At 46.7% G+C, this 22568-nt stretch overlaps 1 protein-coding gene and 1 long non-coding RNA gene across 2 annotated transcripts in view; both read left to right on the top strand.

The window, feature by feature from the left end:
- Positions 1-22568, top strand: part of LOC115464768 (exostosin-1-like) — a 620469-nt gene that overhangs the window by 447618 nt on the left and 150283 nt on the right. The gene's annotated exons all lie outside the window — the stretch shown is intronic.
- LOC115466988 lies at positions 1990-10090 on the top strand. The gene is made up of 3 exons (XR_003941627.1): positions 1990-2002; positions 4486-4493; positions 10014-10090. It is a non-coding gene; the product is annotated as an uncharacterized LOC115466988 (long non-coding RNA).

The raw sequence follows: 22568 nt of genomic DNA, 5'->3' as shown, positions 1-22568 counted from the left end.
TCTGCTCCCCACCCCTCGCAGTCCCATCCATCTCTTGCTCCTTCCCTCTGGTTCCCACCCCTCCCAGTCCCATTCATCTCCTGCTCCTTCCCTCTGCTTCCCACCCCTCCCAGTCCCATTCATCTCCTGCTCCTTCCCTCTGCTTCCCACCCCTCCCAGTCCCATCCATCTCTTGCTCCTTCCCTCTGCTCCCCACCCCTCGCAGTCCCATCCATCTCTTGCTCCTTCCCTCTGCTTCCCACCCCACCCAGTCCCATCCATCTGTTGCTCCTTCCCTCTGCTTCCCACCCCACCCAGTCCCATCCATCTCTTGCTCCTTCCCTCTGCTCCCCACCCCTCCCAGTCCCATCCATCTCTTGCTCCTTTCCTCTGCTCCCCACCCCTCGCAGTCCCATCCATCTCTTGCTCCTTCCCTCTGCTCCCCAGCCCTCGCAGTCCCATCCATCTCTTGCTCCTTCCCTCTGGTTCCCACCCCTCCCAGTCCCATTCATCTCCTGCTCCTTCCCTCTGCTTCCCACCCCTCCCAGTCCCATCCATCTTCCCTCTGCTCCCCCCCCCCCCCCCCGCGAGGTCCAAGATGGTGACTCCGTTTACCCCCTCTCTTCCTCCCTCCCTCCCTCCGGTGCAGGCAACAGTCTTCAGCTTTTTCAGCGTTCCTGGCAGCAGTAGCGATGTACACGCTGCCTTCGGTCTGCCCCGGAAGCCTTCTCTTCAAGTTCCTGTTCCCACCTATGCGGGAACAGGAACTTGAAGAGAAGGCTTCGGGGCAGAGCCAAAGGCAGCGTGTATATCGCTACCGCTGCCAGGAACGCTGGAAAAGACTGCTGCCTGCGGCGGAGGGAGGGAGGGAGGAAGAGAGAGGGGTAGACGGACACGCTCCTCTCCGTCCGTTACTCCGCTTGGCTTCCCTGCCCTCTCTGTCTGCGTCCCGCCTTCCTCTGACGTCAGAGGAAGGCGGGACACAGACAGAGAGAGCAGGGAAGCCAAGCGGATGGAGAGGAGCGCGTGCGTGCATGTGTTTTTATTTGTTTTTTTGTTTTTAACTAATGGCGCGGCGGCGCCTCATCATCGTTTGGGGGGGCATTGCCCCCCCTCGCCCCCCCAGTCTACGCCTATGCCCCCCCCGAGGTCACCGCCCAGGCCCAAGAACTAATTAAAACAACAAAAATGCTTTAAAAAAGCAAACGCGGCACCGCAGGCAGCCATTAGGCATTGGCCGTCGGCTCTGCAGCCGCTCCTCTCGCCTCTCACGTCACTGCCCCTAGAGCAGACCCCGGAGGAGCGCAGCGACGTGAGAGGCGTGAGGAGCGGCTGCAGACCCGACGGCCAATGCCTGATGGCTGCCTGCAGTGAGAGGCTGCAGAAAGAAAGAGGGGACACATTGGAAGGGGATGCTGAGACCAGAGAAGAGGAAGGGGTCCTGAGAGGGGGAGGGGGTGAGGGGGTCATGAGACCAGAGTGAAGGGGGTCCAGAGACCTGAGAGGGGGGAGAGGGGAGGAGAGGGAGGGGGAGGGGGTCCTCAGACAAGAGAGGGGGGGAGGTATCTCTGTCACACACACACTCTCTCTCACACATACTCTCTCTCTCTCTCTCTCTCTCTCTCTCTCTCTCTCTCACAGTCAGTGTCTTCCTCTCTCTCAGTCTCACACACTGTCTCTCACACACTCAATGTCTCACATTATATCACATTCACTCTCTGTCACAAAGTCAATCTCAAACACTCTCTCAATCTCATACACTCTCTCGGTCTCAAAGACAGGCTGTGTATCGCACACATACTCTCACACTCTATCTGTCTCACACACAATCTCTCTCTCACACACACACTGTCTCTCTCACAGACACACTCGCACCCACACTCACTTTCTCTCTGTCCACACATTCACACTCTCTCTCTCTCACACACAGTCACTCTCATACACACTCTCTCAAACATACACACTCCAAGGAAAAATTGCTAGCGCCCGTTTCATTTGTGTCAGAAACGGGCCTTTTATACTAGTATATATATATTTATGCAAATGAATATGCTAATATGCCCCACCCTATCCTTTGCTCCCCCCCAAATGAAACAGTCAAACTACGCCCATGTCTACCCGCCATTGTCAAGGTTATTGTGTAATTTTAAACAATTCGGTTCACAGAGGCACTAAGGGGAAGGGGAGTAATACCTCCATCCATTAAATGAATAGGCTGCAGGTTGGAACGTGCTTTCTTGCTGTTGCTAAGCGATAAACTGCTTGGGACGTAACATGAGGTTTAAGGAGGGATGCATGGAAAGCATTAGCGATCCTCATGGTAATAGGTAGTCTGAGGTGATAGATTACAGCCCCTATGCATTCTTGAATGGGGAAAGGTCCGATGAATTGAGAAGTGAGTTTCAGGGTTGGTATTCTGAGTTGAAGGTGCTTCGAACTGAGCCATACTTTTTCTCCTGGTTGAAAAATGGGAGTGGTTCTTTGTAATCGATCTGCTTGGCATTTGTAGGTCATGGTCACCCAATGCAGATGATACTGCACTTGGTTACAGACATTATGCATGTCAGGGGTGGTCTGGTGAGCCGCTGGAGCATCGGATGAGACTGGAATGGGTATAGGCTGTCGTGAATGTCAACCAAAGAGGGCGAAGAAAGGAGACATGTGAGATGATTCATGAAGATGATTATTATAAGCGAATTTAGCCCACAGGAGCAAAGACAACCAGTCATCTTGACATTTGTTAACATATAAACGCAGGAAGGTTGTCAAGATTTGGTTGAGTCGCTCGGTCTGTCCATTGGTTTGTGGATGGTATGCAGAGGAAAAGGCCAGTTTCACTCCCAGATATGTACACAGTTGTCACAAACAGTGAGAAGTGAATTGGACTCCTCAATCGCTAAGTATGCTAAGTAAGATGTGCTGGAAAAAGGCTTGTACCAGTTCCTTGGCTGAGGGAAGCTTTTGCTTGGGCACGAAGTGAGCCATTTTAGTAAACCAGTCCACTACAACCCACAAGACCGTGTTACCGTTGGATGAGGGTAGGTCCGTAATGAAGTCCATGGAGATTTCAGCCCACGGCTCTTCTGGTACCGGTAACGGTTGAAGATGACCCCAAGGCCGGGCACGAGGGTTTTCATGTTGAGCACAGTAAGGGCTTGATAGAACAGTGTGTCGAAAATCCTTAGCCATGTGAAGCCACCAATAATAACGGGATATTTGGTGCAGAGTTTTATTCAGGCCAGGGTGGTCTGCCAGTCGAGTAGAGTGAGCCCAGTGCATCACCTTTTTCCTGTCCTGAAGAGGAACAGGAGTTTTCCCCAAAGGAATAGAGAGTTTTAGAGTTCCAGGATTTTAGCAGGTCTATTATAAAGTGCACCTGTTCGGGTGACTCTTCTTGACCAAAGAACCTTGAGAGGGCATCTCCTGGGTATTCTTCTCTGCTGGTCGGAAAATCAATCGAAAGTCGAATCAGGTAAAGAAAAGTGCCCATCTAGCCTGACAAGGATTCAGATGCTTCGTCTCGTGGAGGTACAGTAAGTTTTTGTGGTCAGTGTTGACAGTGAAAGTATGAACTGCTCCCTGAAAGAGATGCCTCCATTCTTCTAAAGCCATTTTAAGAGCTAGAAGTTCCTGGTCTCCTATCGTGTAGTTTCTCTTGGCGGGGGTAAACCTCTGGGAAAATTAGGATTATGGTCGTGGGTGTCCTCCTAAATGGGCTTGAGAGACAACTGCTCCCTCTCCTACCAAGGAAGCATCTACTTCCAGAATGAATGGTTGCATAGGATCTGGATGTTGGAGCACGATGTGGTAAGAAAAGCCTTTTTTAAATCCTAGAAGGCCTGACATGCATCTGGTGACCAGTACCTGCTTCTTTTTTTACTAAGAGCGGTCAGAGGTGCTGCCAGAATAGAATAATGATCTATAAACTGCCTGTAAGAATTGGCAAAGCCTAGAAACTGTTGTAAGGCTGTGGGTTGATGGCCTGTGGGTTGATGCCATTGCTGGATTGCAAGGCTCCATTTGGAAGCCAGCTGCTGATATAATATACCCTAAAAAATTTATTTTCTCCTGATGGAACAAGCATTTCTCTAACTTGGCATAGAGATGGTTCTCCTGGAGTCGCCGAAGTACTTCATGATCATGTTCGGGATGTTCTCTAGGGGATTTAGAGAATATTAAGATATTGTCTAAGTGCACAATCACAGGTGGAAAACAGTAGGTCTCAAAAGATGTTGTTAACAAAATGTCAGAACACTGCAGGAGCATTGCAGAGGCCAAATGGTATTACGAGATATATCTGTTGCGGGTATTAAATGCGGTTTTCCATTCCTCCCCTTCCCTAATCCGTATTAGATTTTAGGCTTCCCGCAAATCCAATTTAGTGAAGATGGTGGCCCCTTATAATCTATCAAAGAATTCGGGAATAAGAGGAAGGGGATACCTGTTCTGACAGCGATGGTATTAAGGCCTCGATAGTCTATACAGGGATGAAGTCCATCATGGAAGAAAATTAGGTGAATCTTTTTCTTCTTAACAACTTTATTTCTAAAATAAAGTATCCCAGACAAATAAATCCCATTCATTTATAACCCCCCTCTATATTGGTTGGCAGAAAATATGTGATTAAGGGACCTTTTACTAATCTGTACTAGCTAACGGGCTTTGAACATCCTAATGAGGGATTTTTCCCACGTGCAAAGCCCATTTTTAGTGCAGCTGTAAATTCGACCTTTTTCAATTATATGTTTTTTCTGGCCATGCACTAATATTAGAATTAGCATGTGGTCAATGAAAATAATTAAGCCCTTAGCTCCTCCTAAATAAGTTTGTCAGTGTTATTCAGTTAGCATGCACTAATGTCAGCACTCTAGCTGAATAGCACTTCTATGCCCATTCTCCACCTCCGACAAGCCCCCTCAATAAATAAGGGCCTCTTTTATAAAGTTGCGCTATTGATGAGAGGAAGTCTGTTCAATTCCTATAGGCTTGCTCTCATTTGTGGTAAGGGAATCAATAGTGCGGCTTTGTAAAAGAAGCTCTAAATAACTAAGGGGTCTTTTACAAAGGTGAGCTAGCGTTTTTAGTACGTACTAATGATTAGCTTGTGCTAAACGCTAGACACGTCCATAGGAATATATGGGCATCTCTAGCATTTAGCGCATGCTTGCCTTTGTAAAAGGACACCTGAATAAAAATAAATACTGCGTAATTAGTGTATGCACATGGTACAACTAAAGCAAAATGCTTTGTGTCCTACGTTAAGCTATATTTTCTGCATTTAGCATGTGTTAGCGCCTAACGAAATTTGGGTAAAGGGTCTCAAAATGTATATCATCTTGTTTGCCAAAACCGGGTCCTGGAGGCACTCCACTGCATGCAAATCTCTCTCATGAATAGACGTTGTGGATATCCTGAAAACCTGACTGGCTGGGGTGCCTCCAGGACCAGGATTGGGAACCACTGCCTTTGTCAATACTAGGGTTTACTAAGTCTAGGGTTAACATATGGCTCCAGAAAAAGGAGGACGGATTGAGCCAGCCGGGTTTTACTTCCATTGCTTTCCATTGAAAGCAATTGCTTTCCATTGAAAGCAATTGCTTTCCATTGAAAGCAATGGAAGTAAAACCCGGCTGGCTCAATCCGTCCTCCTTTTTCTGGAGCCATATGGTAACCCTAACTAAGCAGTGGCATACCAAGGGGGGGGCGGTGGGGGCGGTCCGCCCCAGGTGCCAGTGGGTGGGGGGTGCTCCGCTCCTGCCGCCTCCCATGGCCGTTCCCACGGCGCCGCACATTAAAAAATACGGCGAAGCAGCGTCGCAGGCAGCGCCTCGCGCCCTGCTTGTAAAAAAAAAAATCAAATCTCCTTCCTTCTCCTCGTCTTGACGTCGACTCTAGCCTTCCAATCAATTTGATTGGAAGGCCCGAGTCGACGTCAAGACGAGGAGAAGGAAGGAGATTTGATTTTTTTTTACAAGCAGGGCACGAGGCACTGCATGCGATGCTGCTTCACCGGTTTTAACGGGACTGAGGTGGGGAAGGAGAGGGGCGAAAGGGACTCGGGTGGGGGTGTTCAGAGGGGAGAAGGGGACTGGAGTGGGGGTCTCAGACAGGGGAGGGGAGAAGGGGACTGGGGTGGGGATCTCAGAGGGGAGAAGGGGGCTGGAACTGGGGGTGTTCAGAGGGGAGAAGGGGACTGGGGTGGGGAGAAGGGGACTGGGGTGGGGGTCTCAGACGGGGGGAGGGAGAAGGGGACTGGGGTGGGGGTGTTCAGAGGGGAGAAGGGGACTGGGGTGGGGATCTCAGAGGGGAGAAGGGGACTGGGGATCTCAGAGGGGAGAAGGGGAGGGGAGAAGGGGACTGGGGTGGGGGTGTTCAGAGGAGAAAAGGGGACTGGGGTGGGGGTCTCAGACAGGGGAGGGGAGAAGGGGACTGTGGTGGGGGTCTCAGACAGGAGGAGGGGAGAAGGGGACTGGGGTGGGGGTGTTGAGAGGGGAGAAGGGGGCTGGAACTGGGGGCTGAAAAAAGGGCAGAGAGAGGGGACAGATCCTAGATGGAAGGGGGAGCGAGAGGGAGGGCAGACCCTGGATGGATGGGAGAGGGAGGGCAAATGGTGGATTGAAGGGGCAGAGAGAAAGGGCAGGCAGTGGATGGAAGGGACGGCAGAGAGGGCAGACACTGGATGGCAGAGAGAGAGAGAGAGAGTGAAGACAGATGCTGGATGGAAGGAAGACGGTGAAAAGAAGATGAGGAAAGCAGAAACCAGAGACAACAAACTGTAAATAAAATATATTTTTTTATTTTTTTTGCTTTAGGATAAAGTATTGTAGATGTGTTAAATGTTTATAATAGAACATGTAAATAAGGTAATCTTTTATTGGACTAATTTTATTACATTTTGACTAACTTTCGGAGAACAAAACCCCCTTCCTCAGGTCAGGATAGGATACTGTACAGCACTATACTGTACTGACCCGAGGACGGAGGTTTTGGCCTCTGAAAGCTAAATGTATTAGTCCAATAAAATGGTATTATTTTACTTTCTATATTTGTTTTATTTCTATTTGTTAATTTGTAAAGTGGTGATTGGTACTTGTTAGTTTTTTTCAAATTTACATCTGCTGTCTTTATATTTTGCACAGTACTAGGGGACAGTTTCTGTTTCTGTGGTGTTGCATTGTAAGCAGAGTCTGGCATTGGGGGTTCAGTTTAATTTTTGTCTAAATAGAAAGTTTATGATTACTTATTCTATAGTGGATTAGGGTGTATCTGTGTTTGTGAAAAGACATGGCTTTCAGTTGGCATTGACTGTGCAGGATCTACGATCTGTACTATTCTGTCTGGTTTCGTTTTACAATAGGTGAATTGATGTTCTAGTGCTCACTGTAGTGTTTAAGATGCTTTCCTTTTCCTTGTGTGACTCGTAGAAATGACTGCTTATGGTATGGTAGAATTGCTCTATAGGTCCTGAGTGTTTTGTATTCTCGGCATGCCTAGTACTGGATTTGGGGGGAGGGGTGTTAAAAAATGACCGGCCCCGGGTGTCAACTACCCTAGGTACGCCACTGTAACTAAGTCCAATGATTTATCAATTTCAAGCCTGTTTGAAAAAGATTCTTTTGTATCTAAATCCCGAATTGAAGTGAAGTTAAGCATAAGACTCTCCTGGTTCCCATATCTTCAAATCTGAACATACGATAACAAATTGGATATACGTTATGCAGTAGCAATGACCCCATTACTTTTTGAATAAATTGTGTTTTTGGCCTCTTCCCTGAGACATCTGATATCACATTTGTGCAGAGCTTTGGGAGATGTATTACAGGAGAGGAGTCAGAAATATGTATAAAATTGGGAAAACCTAAGAGGCACTCAGGAAAGAGCATTTTGGTCAGAGATTTGGTTATACATTGCAAAATGCTCAATATTTTATTTATTTATTTATTTATTTGTAGCATTTATACCCCGCTCTTTCCCACTCGATAGCAGGTTCAGTGCGGCTTACATGGTATGGTACAGAATAACACAGAGTTTATACAAAGTATGGAACAAAGTATCAGAGATATAGTACATAGGGTGTGGTACAAAGTATCACAGAGTTAATACAAGTATCAGAGATGACATTGTTATATAGAGTAGGACAATAGTAAGAGATGTGGGGAAAGGATTGGTGTTTGGGTAATACTAGTGATGTGGAGTTGGGTACAAGAGTTAGGATGGTTCATTTGGATAGCTTGTTTGAAGAGGTAAGTCTTCAGTAGTTTCCGGAAGGGTAGGTGTTCAATGGTTTTCCTGCTCAATATCTATGCAGATGAGTCTCTATGCAAACCAAACTTCTTATGCTATTAAATATATCGCCTCAACTGATAGGACAGAATTGCCTCTTGTATGCTGGCAAGGTTTTGAACACACTGACGATTTCTTTCATATGTGGTGGGTGGTGGCACTGTCGTCTTTTGAATGCCTTCTGGAATTTGATCAGAAACAGTTATTAACATCAAAGTGAAAATGCCTATGGAAATTATTTTACTATTGGGTCACTCATCTGATCTGTCAGCCACCATAGTTTAGATAATGATTGTCACTTCGTACCATCAGTTTTATCTACTTTAATAGAATGGATACAAAAAGCTTGGGACATTTTCATTATGGAGTAGTTAACTTATGAAGTGTGGGGTCCTTTTAGTAAGCAGTGAGAAAAAGGACCCTACGGTAGTGGCAGGGGGGGGGGCATTTTTCCCACTTGCCAGGGCCCTTTTTACCACAGCAGGTAAAATTCCCCCCCCCCCCCCCCCCATGGTGCTAACCAATTACTGCCGGGTTAGTGTCATGCTATAAAATAAAACTTCTTATGGAACACCAAAAATGGCGCATGCTTGAGGCAGAACTACCACTGGTGGCCACATTGGGCCAGCGGTAGTTCCGGGTTAGCATGGAGTAAGTCCGCTTTGGGCTTACTGATGCTTTGTAAAAGGGCCCTTGTGTGACAAATGCTTTAAATTTTGGGTGACGTGGAGGGGCATAATCGAAAGGGGTGCCCAAGTTTTCCTGAGGACGTCCTCACAGGACGCCCCGGCGAAGGGGTGGGGAAACCTGTATTATCGAAACAAGATGGGCATCCATCTTTTGTTTCGATAATACGGTCGGAGAAGCCCAAATCGTGAAATTTAGGTTGACCTTAGAGATGGTTGTCCTTAGAGATGGTCGTCCCCGATTTTTGGCCATAATGGAAACCGAGGATGCCCATCTCAGAAATGACCAAATGGAAGCCCTTTGGTCATGGGAGGAGCCAGCATTCGTAGTGCACTGGTCCCCCTGATATGCCAGGACACCAACCGGGCACCCTAGGGGGCACTGCAGTGGACTTCAGAAATTGCTCCCAGGTGCATAGCTCCCTTACCTTGTGCGCTGAGCCCCCCAACCCCCCCCCCCAAAACCCACTCCCCACAACTGTACACCACTACCATAGCCCTTATGGGTGAAGGGGGGCACCTAGATGTGGGTACAGTGGGTTTGTGGTGGGTTTTGAAGGGCTCACATTTACCACCACAAGTGTAACAGGTGGGGGGGATGGGCCTGGGTCCGCCTGCCTGAAGTGCACTGCACCCACTAAAACTGCTGCAGGGACCTGGGGGAGTAAGGGGAGGTCACCCTTGATTCCCTCCGGAGGTCATCTGGTGATTTAGGGCACATTTTTGTGGCTTGGTCGTAAGAAAAAAAGGACCAGGTAAAGTCGTCCAAGTGTTTGTCAGAGACGCCCTTCTTTTTTCCATTATCGATTGAGGACACCCATGTGTTAGGCAAGCCCTAGTCCCACCTTCGCTACGCTTCCGACATGCCCCCGTGAACTTCGGTCTTCCCTGTGATGAAAAGCAGTTGAGGATGCCCAAAATCGGCTTTCGATTATGCCGATTTGGGCGACCCTGTGAGAAGGACGCCCATCTTGCAATTTGTGTCGAAAGATGGGCGCCCTTCTCTTTCGAAAATAAGTCTGATGGACACCTTTCTTTTAGTGTATTCAATCATTATGATACTAGTAAGAAAGGCCCGTTTCTGAGGCCAATGAAACGGGCGCTAGCAAGGCGCTTTCCTTACCATCCCCCTCCCGTTTTTGGTGGACTTACCCTCCATGGTTATTGTGGCCGATCAGCTGTTCGGACGGCACTCCGTGGTGGGGGAGGAGGGTCTGCCTAGGTCACTGTTTGTCGGTGTGCGTTGGGCGGGGGGGTGGAGCATCGGAGGGCGGTAGAACTGGGGATTCGTTGAGTGTCATAGCCCCGCCCTGTACGTCATCACGTTGTGATACGAGGGCGGGGCAAGCACTCATGGTGGAAAACTGATCTGGACCATGACAACTTAACTTGGAATGCTGGGTAACTTTGCCTCATAGAACGTTGGCGGTGCATTTTATATAGAGAGATAAGTGGATAACATTAAAGCATGCCTTATTATTCATTTTTATCTGGTATGTAATATATGTTTGTAGAAATTTATGGATGTTTTATCGTTTCTTGACTGTTAACCATATAGTAAGGCTGGTCGTATATTTTAATGATTGTAAATATGGAAGCTATTTACAACGCACCAAGGCTGAAGAGGGGGTATAATAATCACTTTCTTCCTTGCACATGATATATTGCAAACCTTTGGGGAAACTTATGATCAATTTTATTTACTAATCTAATTCTAAATTTCCCCATCACAACCTGAACTATTTTTTTTCTTTATTCAAGTACTGTTTAATATTTATCTGGTATGACTTCTATGAAACACCATGTGACTATCTGAAAAGACTTTATACGATTTGAATGTCATTATAATATTGAATACAAGCAAAATTATAAATAAGGTAAAAGAAAATGCCCCCATTTTCCTCATACAAATTTCTTCTGGTCACCTGGTGGCTCATATAGTTTTTGCAATCAGTTTTTAATATGTGGTCCAAAGTGGACGATACATTTTTCATGTTAGCAGGAGGCTGGTAATAGCATGTTATATGCAGGGATGTAATCAAAGCTCCTTCTGTGCTGTTTAATGGTATTTAATCCATCAGCCCCTGATGCAGCAGTAATTCACCTAGAAAAAAGGCCTCCTTTGGACCAGAGAGGAAAGGATTAGTTTCTGAAGAACATATAACTTAATTTGGAATTTTTATTATTTGAAGAGAAGTTATTTTTGAAATGTTGAATTTTTCACTTATATTTAGATTAAATACATGGATATTGTAAAATAATTGTGCACTTCTTTTAGGAGTTTTTGGACCAATGATTGAGAGGGATCCCGGTCAGTACACTTGTGAGGGGCAGTTACTCTGCCCTGCATGCATCCTTCCTATTCGTGATCTCGGCGCTGATTCAAAATGGCCACCGAGAGTTGAAGTGACCTCGCAAAACTTCAACTCTCGGTGGCCATTTTGAATCAGCACCGAGATCTCGAACAGGAAGGATGCATGCAGAGTAGTGCTCCGAGCAGGAAAGAGGGGGCTCTTTCCTGCCTCGAAGAGGTCACTAGACCACCAGGGCAGTAGTAAGGTAAGGGGAGGGAGGTGACGGGGAGGGGGAGTGACAGGGTGGGTGACAGGGGCGGAGCGAGGGCGTGAAAGGGGCGGGGTGGGTGTGAAAGGGGGTGGGTTGTGACAGGGGTGGGGCGGTGGGGTGGGGTGTGAAAGGGGTGGGGCATGTGTCCTCCTTTTGGGGGGACAAAATATGGTAACCCTAAACAGCACTTAACAAGCAATAATGGATGTCTTCTTTTTGTGTTTCCTTAGATACATAAGGAAATATTTGCACTTTACAATTCAAAAAAGAAGAATCTGTAGCACATAAAAAAAAAAAAAACATTTTAAGCAACCAGCCTTTGTCAGGTTCTAATACATAAGTCATCTACAATGTGGATGTCACAGGGTCAGAGTCAGATCTTTGCAAGAAATCTGTTATGTCCAAAACTATCCATTTCCAAAAGGGGAGCCTTCTTTTTTTGTTCACCTGAGAGAGGTAGTAAACTCTAGATACCAGTGGAGCAGATTCAGCAGAGACCTTCAAAAGGGTTACAACAAATTTCTTATACACATCAAAAGCTGACATTGTTGGTATAGGTAGAAAATTAATAAATCTTAAATTCCTTCATCTGTTAGCATTATCCAAACCTTCCAATTTTCTTTGTGCAAGTCATGGCCTTAGCCACGGACATTTCTCAAAGAAAAATCGCCAAATTTCTTTACTTCTGAAGCTCATTTTTAAAAATCTACTGTCAGCTTGTACTGACCATTGCTGTTGCATTGCAACCTCCACTTTCTGTAGAAAAGTTTCCAAACCTGATAGAGACTATTCCAAAAGTAAAATACCATCCCGTAAAGCTTCCAAAGAAAAAACATTAGGTCTCACCAGTGTCGAAGCAAGTGTTACTTGTTTTTGCTGCAGAAATTGAAATCTGAAGGGCAATGAGACTCCCATGACCTCTTCAATTTTGAGCTCCCTGGCAGAGCATCAGAAGACTGCAAGCATCAGGTGTCGCGTCCTTGGAACTTCTTCCATCCTGCTTCAGGAGTTGACCACCATGCAGCATCGATGGGGCAGACAGTACCTCCAGGGAGAAAGAAACTTCCAGCTCCGAGGGGACGCCAAGCTTCCTCACGTTGACACCACCCCATGCAAGCCACCCAGAGTGTGTGAAGCTGCCACTTCGGCTAAATGAACAAAACTGTCCATCGAGTCGGTAATTGCCTATGTGAAAGGCTCTTGAAATCGCCCTTGCACTTTTTAATCCATATAGGTGAGTAAAGGCACGAATTAAACAGAAAAAACTTGCAGCATTACAGAGCCTAGTCTTAAGTTTAGTTTGATTCCATAAAGGTCTTAAGCATTACCTTTGGTTTGTGGATCCTCTGGTTTTTTTGCTTGTCTGTTGTGGATCTTTGCCCCTTTTTTTGTTACTTCTAAGCCTCACCTTCTGTGCAATAGATGACCCTGTTCATCTAAACATACTGCCACCACTGAGTGGTAAACCAGTCCCAATTTTGGTAGGTTTCTGCTTGCAGAAAAGTGGGAAGTGGGGTAAGGGATATTCTTGTGGGTAGCTGATGGTACTTCAATCCTTTTTCAGGGATCAGGGTCTAGGATCTTCAGCACCCTAGAGGCTCCCAGTTCTTTTATTCATTCCTGCCACAAATGTGTGCATATGGACAGACCAGTGGCGTAGCCAGAAGTCAATTTTTGGGTGGGCCAACAGGTTGGATGGGTGGGCACTAGACAGTGGTGTGCTGGTAAATGTTTAACAACAGGCTCTCTCCCCCGGTCCACCTCTGCGCCCCCCCCCCCTACCTCCCCTCAAAATTGCAGAGCTGGCTATGGCCGGGGAGAGAGCCTGGAGGGGGGGGGGGGCAATGCATTACTGTCTCCAGGAAAAAAAAATTAAATGATCCCAGGTTCCAATTTAATTCATGTTTAATGTGGGATAAAATGGCATAAATAAGTAAATAAATATAAACTTTTAATGTTGAGCACCTGATTCTCAAAGTGGACATATTCCAAACACTATAATGAAAATAAAATGATTTTTTTCTACCTTTGTTGTCTGGTGACTGTTTTTCTGATCATGCTGGCCCAGTATCCGATTCTGCTGCTATCTGTCCTCTTAACTTTGTTTCCAGGGCTTCCTTTCCATTTATTTCTTTACTTTCCTCCTTTCTTCTTCATTTCTTGCTCTATATCCATAAGTAAAAGCTGGGTCCTCTGCAGACTTGACTGTCTAGTGGATCCAGCTTCTGCCTATTTTCTTCATCCATGTGCAGTTTTTCTCCTCTCTTCCTTTTCCCTCATCTCATCTCCTTCCTCATTCTTCCATCCCCTCCATCCATGTCCAGCATTTCTTCTCTCTCCCTTCCCTCTCATCCATCCATGTCCAGCAACCCTCCTCTCCCCTTCCCTTCATCCAGCAACCCTCCTCTCCCCTGCCCTCTCCTCTCCCCTTCTTCCACCATGTCCAGCAACCCTCCTCTCCCCTTCCCTCCATCCAGCAACCCTCCTCTCCCCTTCTTCCACCATGTCCAGCAACCCTCCTCTCCCCTTCCCTCCATCCAGCAACCCTCCTCTCCCCTTCTTCCACCATATCCAGCAACCCTCCTCTCCCCTTCCCTTCATCCAGCAACCCTCCTCTCCCCTGCCCTCTCCCCTTCTTCCACCATGTGCAGCAACCCTCCTCTCCCCTTCTTCCACCATGTCCAGCAACCCTCCTCTCCCCTTCCCTCCATCCAGCAACCCTCCTCTCCCCTTCCCTTCATCAGCAACCCTCCTCTCCCCTTCCCCTCTCCTCTCCCCTTCTTCCACCATGTCCAGCAACCCTCCTCTCCCCTTCCCTCCATCCAGCAACCCTCCTCTCCCCTTCTTCCACCATGTCCAGCAACCCTCCTCTCCCCTTCCCTCCATCCAGCAACCCTCCTCTCCCCTTCTTCCACCATGTCCAGCAACCCTCCTCTCCCCTTCCCTCCATCCAGCAACCCTCCTCTCCCCTTCCCTTCATCCAGTAACCCTCCTCTCCCCTGCCCTCTCCTCTCCCCTTCTTCCACCATGTCCAGCAACCCTCCTCTCCCCTTCCCTCCATCCAGCAAACCTCCTCTCCCCTTCTTCCACCATGTCCAGCAACCCTCCTCTCCCCTTCCCTCCATCCAGCAACCCTCCTCTCCCCTTCTTCCACCATGTGCAGCAACCCTCCTCTCCCCTTCTTCCACCATGTCCAGCAACCCTCCTCTCCCCTTCCCTCCATCCAGCAACCCTCCTCTCCTGTCTGCCCTGTTTCCTTCCGGCCCCGGCCCCGCCGTACCTTTAAATATTATAGTTTTGCTGGAGTCGCGGGCAGCCGGCATTGAAGACATCGGCAGGCTTTCGCCGGTTCCAGCAGCCTTCCCTTCCCTCGTTGCAAGTCGGATGATGGCTCCGCCCTCTTCTGACGTATTTCCTGTTTCTACGAGGGCGGAGCCATCATCTGACTTGCAACGAGGGAAGGGAAGGCTGCTGGAACCGGCGAAAGCCTGCCGATGTCTTCAATGCCGGCTGCCCGCGACTCCAGCAAAACTGTAATATTTAAAGGTACGGCGGGCGGCGGCGGCGGGGCAGTGGCGGGCTGGGGAGGCAGATGCGGGATCGGAGCTCAGCCTGCTCCCTCCGCTGCCTCCACTGCTGGGTGGGCCTGAAACAAAACTGGGTGTGGCTACGCCCCTGGGACAGACAAGCAGATGACCACCCAACAACAGTTCCCATCATCTATTGCAAAAATCGACAACTGAAATGAAGATAGAAAGGAAATCGAAGGGATGATCTAAAATAGTGAAAGGAAAATAAAATCAGTTGAAATGCAGTTAAAAAGAAGCCAGAGAAAGAAACAAGGGAAAAAGAACAAGAAGAGGCAAAAGTGGAGAGAACAAGAAATATAGTAATTTTGAAAGAATTTTATTGAAAATGAGCACTCGGTTGTATTTTAGAGTTGTGAGTGAGGGCCAGAAACTTAGCAACATGCTGGACCTTTATGAAAGATAGTGGTAGTCTTTTGGCTCCACTTCTTTTTATATGAGTAAACGTGTTTTATAAACTACAGTGCAGGTGTGCACGGAGCTCAAACACACAACTTTGAAGGGTCTGAATGACAAGAACAAGGACGCAGGTGTGTGTATTATTATGACAATCTGCCAATCAAATCAATGTAATTCATGTGTCTGCTGTTATCACTCAAATCTCTTAACTTCTTTGCCAAGTCCAATGTTATTTTATGAAATCCAAATGAAGAGAAAAAGACAATTGCTTCAAAGATACAAGGAAATGGATTTTGGTACGCATTCATACTTTTTGCTTTCAAGACCTACCCTGTTTTTATGATTTGTCCTGTGGTATCTCCCTTAGGAGACAACTTTTCAAAATTATTGGGGGTGCCAAGCCCAATGGAAATAACCCTTCCCTGGACATATACAAGGAATTTTCTCAATACTGGGGGTGCTTAAGCACCCACAGCACCCACAGAGCTGGCTCCTATGTCTCCCAGCATTCTATTTTGGGCCCTATCCTTCACAACTATTGATACAATCCCTGGAATTCACCTTTTAATATAGGCTAATATACAATTATTATTGGACATTGATTCTATTTCCCCCCAATTTCTTCTTGGAAGCTTCATCCATATTGGGGAAAATTGTGAACTGAATTGCAGAAAATGACCTTAAATTAAACCACTCTAAGACTGATGCTATATTTTTTCCTGGCATAATACTCCTCCCTCTCCATATCAACTCTCAAAAAATGGAGACCCAGTTCTGCTACAAAACTTGGCCAAGTTTTTGACCCTTATATTTCTAATTTAATGAAAAAGAGTTTTTCATTCCGAGATAGATCCATGCAGCTCACTTTCTATTGCATAAGAGGGCTTTACGTCTTCTTATCCATTTCTTAGTAGTTTCCTGCTTAACTATTGTAACTCTCTATGCCAATGATTGAAATGCTTCAAAATCCAAAGACTTCAAGAAATATATCGACTTACCTCCTTTTTGAAGGAAGAACACTGGCTTCCAATTTCCAGTTACCATTTAAAATCGTCATCATCATCCTTCAAGTCTTTTACCTAGGCCTACCTCCCTTTCTCTTCAACAAGCTTATACCATATATTCCTTCACAGTCATTTCACACAGCAGAGCATGGCTTCCTTGTTATTCATTCATATCCATTTGGACTACACTTGATGATCATGTTTCATGTGTTAGCCCTCTCCCTCTGGAATGGTCTTCCATTAGATATATGGTCCAAGACCTCCTTCCTGAAAGTTAGAATGGCTCTTAAAACCTTACTATTTTAGGTGGTCTTTCTCTACAGGCTCTGTCCCTCTGTGGCTTTTAGCCTGCCCTGGGCATTCTGTGATCTGTCTGTGAACTTACTTATGTTTCCTTTCCTTCTTTTTGTCTCATATTATTATGTTAGTAGATATACTTGTAAACTAGGCCTCCTATTATAGTTCTATGTCTTGTCTAATCTCCTTGCTGCTTTTATTACTATTGTAAACTGCTTAGATATCTTTTTTTGCTTTGCAGTATATCAAATAAAGAAGAAATGTACTACCCAAACATACTTTTTAAATGGATTATCTTGTTCTCAGGAATCTTAGATTGAACAAAAGAGAAAACTCACACATATGCTGAGCACACAGCCCTCCACCTTGTAACATGTGCTCAAATTCCAGAGCAGCTGTGCCTGACCTAGTCACAGTGAAAAGCTAATAAATTTTTAAATTTCCTATTCCTTTTTTAATGGCTTAATGGATTGCTGCTCAGTTAATGACTCCTGGCAGAAACGTGTTTAATGGAACAGTTCAAAACAGAACTCGTTTGTTTGCTTGTTAAAAGAATAAAATCAAACTGCAAGAGCTACTGTGTCTCCAGATGTTGTTATAGTTGCCGAGGAAAACAAACTTAAAAGACAGGTCAAAACTCTTTAGCTTTGCAGAGGTTTTTATTTTTAACTTTTTTTTTAATCCTTCTCTTAAGCCCCTGGAAGGCGAGTTTTTTGGATGTTTTGCGTGATTCATATCTCGCAAAATGTGGCAATTTACACAGGAACAAATCTATGCAGACAAGTTGCTGCCAAATTTTTATTTAAAATGTTTGCTGTTGCACTAGAGGAGAGTCCTTCAGTTGAAAGGAAGCTCTGGAATGAGGGGGTATAGGATTAAGGTGAAAGGGGACAGACTGAGGCGTAACCTAAGGAAAAAAACTTCTTCAAGGAAAAGGTGGTGAATTCATGGAACAGCCTCCTGGTGGAGGTGATGGAGATGAAGACTATATCCGAATTCAGGACAGCTTGAGACAAGTACTGTCATGTCCCCTACCTCAACGCAAGCGGTGTCCTCAGGCTGCATGGGGTCCCGTCGACACGCACACTTGACTGGCATTGCCCTGAGCCATGTGTGTGTAGTTCTTCTCTGGGTTTGTTCAGAGAGCGGTGGTTACAGGCTCCTTAATTGCTTTGCTTCCATGCACCTGTGTCTGCTCTCTCTCTGCCTGGCTTCCAGGCTCCTTGATTGTTTTGCTTCCACCCACCTGTGTCTGCTTTCCCTCTGCCTGGCTTCCCTTGCTTCTCTCCTGTTGGTCTTCCGGATCCTCCTTCCCCTGCTCTTGTCCTATGGCTGTGCTCCTTCTCCCTGCTGGTTCCTGCTGATGTCAGTCAGATGCCAGCACTTTATCAGCTGAGCTCTACCTGCACTCCATGCTTCGGCTTCTACTTTGGTAGGTGTTACTTGCTCAGTAGTTTGTTTCTTATCTACTTGTCCCTCGTTGCTGATTTTTGCCTGTGCCTGGATCACTCTGTTGCCTGCTGCCTGCCTACTGACTTTGCCTGTACCTGGATTACTCTCTTGACCTGCTGCCTGCCTACTGACTTTGCCTGTACCTGGATTACCCTCTTGACCTGCTGCATGCCTACTGACTTTACCTGTGCCTGGATTACTCTCTTGCCTGTTTGCCTATTGACATTGCCTGTACCTGGATTAACCCCTGCCTGCTGCTTGCCTGTTGACATTGCCTGTTCCTGGATTACTCCCCTGCCTGCTGCCTTCCTATTGATTTTGCCTGTGCCTGGATCACTCTCTTGCCTGCTGCCTGCCTGGCCAATATGTTCACCACCCCGCTTCCAGCTCCGTCTCGTAAGTCCTGCAGGCCGCTCACACCTAGGGGCTCAACCTCTGGGGAATGGCAGTCAGCGCAGGTGAAACCCGGGGTTGTCCAGCCACCAAGCAGAACCTGGTCCAAGTACCGGGCTCAGCAGCGCTCTATCACAAGTCTGAGAAATACATAGGATCTCTGAGAGAGAGGAAGTGATAGTAGATGACATGGATGGATAGATTGGATAGGCCATCTTTATCTTCATTTTTCTATGTTTCATTTGTTCCTTTCTATTTTCCTGTATAACCTATTCCTTCCTGACCTTCTTTTCCTGTATACCTTATTCTTTCCTGTTCTTCTCAGAGAATATCAAGAAAAAGACATCGGGAAGTGGGCCAATGACTCAAGATACCAGGACAACAGTCTGGGGTGTAAAATAATTTTATTATTAAAGACTCAACATAGATCTGCATTTCAGCCACATATGCATTGTAAGTCTTGCATATATGTGTTCCTACAATTTACATTTAATTATTTTTATATGCTCTTATCTTTGATATTGTATGTTTTATATCTTACTAGTAAAAAAGGCCCGTTTCTGACACAAATGAAACGGGCGCTAGCAAGATTTTCCTCGGAGTGTGTATGTTTGGGAGAGTGTATGTGAGAGTGACTGTTTGAGAGTCAGAGTGAAAGTGTGAGTGTGTGAGAGAGAGAGTGAGTCTGGGTGTGAGTGTGTTTGTGAGAGAGTGTGTGTGTAAGAATGAGAGTGTGTGCAAGTGTGTATGTGAGACACAGTGTGAGAGAGAGTGTGTGTGTGTGGGCGAGAGAGAGAGTGTGTGTGAGACACAGATTCTCTGTGAGAGTGAGTGTATGAGACCAAGCGAGTGTGTGAGAGTGAGAGTCAGAAAGACATTGTATATGAGAGAGAGAGTGTGAGCCCTGCCCTCCCAATCCATGGCCATCTGTCCCCTGCCCCCTCCATTCATCCTTTTCCAGCAATTCCCCTCTCTCCCTGAGCCCCGCCCTCCCAATCAATGCCCATCCATGCTCCTCTGTCACCTGGCCCCTCCATTCATCCCTATCCAGCAATTCCCCTCTCTCCCTGAGCCCTGCCCTTCCAATCCATGCCCATCCATGCTCCTCTGTCACCTGGCCCCTCCATTCATCCCTATCCAGCAATTCCCCTCTCTCCCTGAGGCCTGCCCTGCAATCCATATCCATCCATGCCCATCTGTCCCCTCCATTCATCCCTATCCAGCAGTTCCCCTCTCCCTGAGTCCTGCCCTTCCAATCCATGCCCATCCATGCTCCTCTGTCACCTGGCCCCTCCATTCATCCCTATCCAGCAATTCCCCTCTCTCCCTGAGCCCTGCCCTTCCAATCCATGCCCATCCATGCTCCTCTGTCACCTGGCCCCTCCATTCATCCCTATCCAGCAATTCCCCTCTCTCCCTGAGGCCTGCCCTGCAATCCATATCCATCCATGCCCATCTGTCCCCTCCATTCATCCCTATCCAGCAGTTCCCCTCTCCCTGAGTCCTGCCCTTCCAATCCATGCCCATCCATGCTCCTCTGTCACCTGGCCCCTCCAATCATCCCTATCCAGCAATTCCCCTCTCTCCCTGAGGCCTGCCCTGCAATCCATATCCATCCATGCCCATCTGTCCCCTCCATTCATCCCTTTCCAGCAATTCCCCTCTCTCCCTGAGCCCTGCCCTCCCAATCCATGCCCATCCATGCTCCTCTGTCCCCTGCCCCCTCCATTCATCCCTTTCCAGCAATTCCCCTCTCTCCCTGAGCCCTGCCCTCCCAATCCATGCCCATCCATGCTCCTCTGTCCCCTGCCGCCTCCATTCATCCTTTTCCAGCAAGTCCCCTCTCTCCCTTCCATGACCCCCCCTCGCATCCATGCTCCTCTCTCTCCCATGTCCCAGCCTGGCCTGCCCTCTTCTCCCCCCTCCCCCTTCACATCCATGCCCCCCCCCTTCGCATCCATGCATCCTTGACGTCAGAAGAAGGCGGAACACAGCGAAGGGAAGGCTAGACGTCAGGAGCGCCGCCTCCTTCCCTGACGCTTCGCTGCCGGATTTTTTTTTTTTTCCGCCCTCGACGTCATGACGTTTGACGCGAGGGCGGGGCAGAGACGGCTGGCTGGCTGGCTTGAAGGCTTCACACCACGAATCCACGAACCCTTCAGCCTGGGAGTGACGTCAGATGGCTTCATGGCTTCACAGAACGTTGTCCTCAGAACGTTGAGGGTGCGTTTTATTATATTAGATATTTTCAATTAATAAACATTTATTGATGTTTAAGACTCCTGAGGCAGGCCTGTGGCCAAAACACAGATCTGTGTCAAGTTTCTAATAATAAAATTATTTTAGACCCCAGACTGTTGTCCTGGTACTCGAGTAATAGGCCCACTTCCCACCATCTTTTTCTCATGGGATTTTGGCATACTTCCGCCTCTGGTGGAATTCCACTGGATCTTCTCAGAGAATATCCCTGGTAAAGCTTATGTCCGTATTCCTTCCCTACATGGTTTGTCTACTCTTCCAGTCTTGTCTTCTCACCAGTTTGATTACATTTCGTCATGTGACACATCACCAAGCCAGTTCATCACATGACACTTTCATATCACCTATTCAAGTTAAATATATTGAAATGCACAGAAAACTTGCAGTAAATGGGGGAGGCATGCCAGCACACATTGATGCCCTTTCCTTTATGCCTAAATATTAGCCTCGCTAAAATTTCTTGCACATGAAACTATGCCCCTGAATATGACTACAAGTGGGTCATGTAAAAATACATCCCTTCTTGACACAATTCTCAGATTTATTCATGTAACCCTTAGGGTAATTTTTGAGGCCTTTTATGTGCATAAAACAGGGTTTAAGTGTGCTAAATCCTTTATAAAATTACCCCTTTAGGGGGAGATTCTATATATATGGCACCTAAAAAAAAATCAGCATGGAAATCAGTGCCGACTAAGTGTATTCTATAAGCGGTGGTTAGATTTAGGCACAGTATATAGAATATGTTTAGTTGATATCTTAGCTATACACCTCCATTTACACCAACGAAAATGTGGCGTAAATCTCAGCACATAGGTTTAGGGAAAGGGAAGGGAAATGGGACTTGATATACCGCCTTTCTGAGGTTTTTGCAAGTACATTCAAAGCGGTTTACATATATTCAGGTACTTATTTTGTACCAGGGGCAATGGAGGGTTAAGTGACTTGCCCAGAGCCACAAGGAGCTGCAGTGGGAATCGAACTCAGTTCCCCAGGATCGAAGTCCACTGCATTGGACCATATTATATAACTATGCGTGTAAATTTCAGAATGTCCACAAAAAGCCAATTTCCCCACTCATAACCACACCTGGTTTTGCCTGCACGTGTTAGAAGTTAGGCACACTGCATTATAGTATGTGCTTAGTGAGTTGTGCAGTAAATTCTAATTATTGCCAATTACAGCTCATTATTGCTTGTTAAGAGCTGTTATTGCTGATTAGCTTGTTAAGCCAATTAAGTTCTGCGCATTGTTATAGAATACGCTTGGATTTCGGCACGGATCTCTAGGTGCGCTATATAGAATCTGGGAGTTAGAGGGTAATTAAAGCGGTGCCTAGATTTAGGTGGCAAGAATGCAGTTCTGCACCTAAGTATGAACCTCACAAATATTTTTACATTTAAGAAATTTTAGAGAGTCTAATATTTAGACACAAAAGAACAGGCACTGATGTGTGCTGGCTAGCTGGTCTCCTCTGAAACTGTGCACAAAGAGACTGCAAATACCGGCACACTACTCCCTCCCCCCTCCTTTGCCACAGTTTTCCACGCAAGTGTCGCATGATGAAATGTCTGTGGTGGCGAAGTGAGAAACAGAATAGTGAGGAAATGTACTAAGACATAGGTCAAAGAAACTTGTACTCTAAAAAGTTCCTTATTTTAATC

This window comes from Microcaecilia unicolor, chromosome 3 (genome assembly GCF_901765095.1).
Source record: "Microcaecilia unicolor chromosome 3, aMicUni1.1, whole genome shotgun sequence".
NCBI lineage: Eukaryota > Metazoa > Chordata > Amphibia > Gymnophiona > Siphonopidae > Microcaecilia > Microcaecilia unicolor.
The sequence above is the reverse complement of the archived record's forward strand: the minus strand, read 5'-3'. Positions and strand labels throughout refer to the sequence as shown.